This window comes from Buceros rhinoceros, unplaced genomic scaffold (genome assembly GCF_000710305.1).
Source record: "Buceros rhinoceros silvestris isolate BGI_N320 unplaced genomic scaffold, ASM71030v1 scaffold6682, whole genome shotgun sequence".
Lineage (NCBI taxonomy): Eukaryota > Metazoa > Chordata > Aves > Bucerotiformes > Bucerotidae > Buceros > Buceros rhinoceros.
In genome coordinates, this window is record NW_010400570.1 from 17179 (window position 1) to 18500 (window position 1322).

Consider the following 1322-nt stretch of genomic DNA (forward strand, 5'->3'; position numbering starts at 1 on the left):
TCAAAAAAAAGACACTGACATACTGAAGCAAGTCCAATGAGAGCCACCAAGGTGGTGGGGCGCTCAGGTACTTGAGGTGCAAGGAGAAGTGAAAAGAACTGGGTTTATTCAACCTGAGGAAGAACACATAAAGGGATCTTATCCCAACCTTCGACCACCCAAGAGCAGAGTATAGAGCAGATGGACCTAGATTTTTCTCAGAGTGCACAGTGATAAGATGGGAAGAAGAAACCACAAATAGCAATAAGAGAACATGTTGCCGGGAGGTGCCAGCCTTGCAAGGGCTGGTTCTACAATACCTAATGCCCTGATAATGGATCAGGAGGCTTCAGGCTGGGCTTTTGGTAGAAGTCCTCATGTAGAATCATGAGGATTGCCCTTGCGCTTCTGGAGAAGGACTGAGAACAGGAAATGCGATACCTGGATGTGGAGGCACAGCTTGGATATCCACTAATCCTGTCTCCTCTGTAGACATAGGATGAGGGAAGGCTGAAGCTATCCAGCTACTTCCCAACACTGGTCCAGCAAGGAAGGACCACTCTGCCATGGCTCATTTACTGCCCTTCACCAGGGCTGTGGGGTACAGAGTGGGAAGGCAAAAGCAGTTGCCTGTGAGATGCCTGTCTCAGTGCTATCCCACATGACCCCGGTGTGATTTGAACACACAGCCTTCTGATCTGGAGTCAGACGCGCTACCATTGCGCCACGAGGTCAGGGCTGGGAGGTATTCTGGCCACATGTCATCTTGGACTTTATGGTCATGGGCTGTTCATTGAGGGAGGCTTTCAATTCGGTCTGACAAAGGAGTGGGAGCATCTTTGCCAGTTGCTTTGCTAAGCCTGCAAGGAGGGACCTAAATGAGGTACTTCAGAGGAGGAAGGCCAAAACATCACCACTGCCCAGAGCAGCCCTGCAGGGCCTCTCCCAAGAGAAATAGACTGCTGAGCATGGGGTCTCCAGAGGGGCAGGATGGATGGTGGCCTACCATCTCCCTGGGGAGAGAGACCCCATTCACCTGGCAGATGCACAGCACCCACCTCAAGCCTGTGGCAGGAGGGAGCCTCATGCCTTTTGCACAGCCTGGTTGGGGTCAGCTTCTCCTCAAGAGGATGGCACATGCTTTGAGTTCAGCCACTCCTGCATATTCTGAACCCATGCTATTCACACTGCATTTCTGTCCCATCCTTCCCTGCAATTCCACCTACCAGCCAGCTCACAGTAGTCCAGCCAGGGCACTACTCAGTTGTCTTCATTTCAAGGGGTGACCCAGTGGTCTCTACCTCCCATAGCCCTTCTCTTGGCATGTCCAGGACACCCCTAGG

The 1322-nt window shown here is 52.2% G+C and overlaps 1 non-coding gene across 1 annotated transcript; it reads right to left on the reverse strand.

The window, feature by feature from the left end:
• Nucleotides 1–641: 641 nt before the first annotated feature.
• TRNAW-CCA lies at nucleotides 642–713 on the reverse strand. Its single transcript has one exon. It is a non-coding gene; the product is annotated as a tRNA-Trp (tRNA).
• Nucleotides 714–1322: the final 609 nt, after the last annotated feature.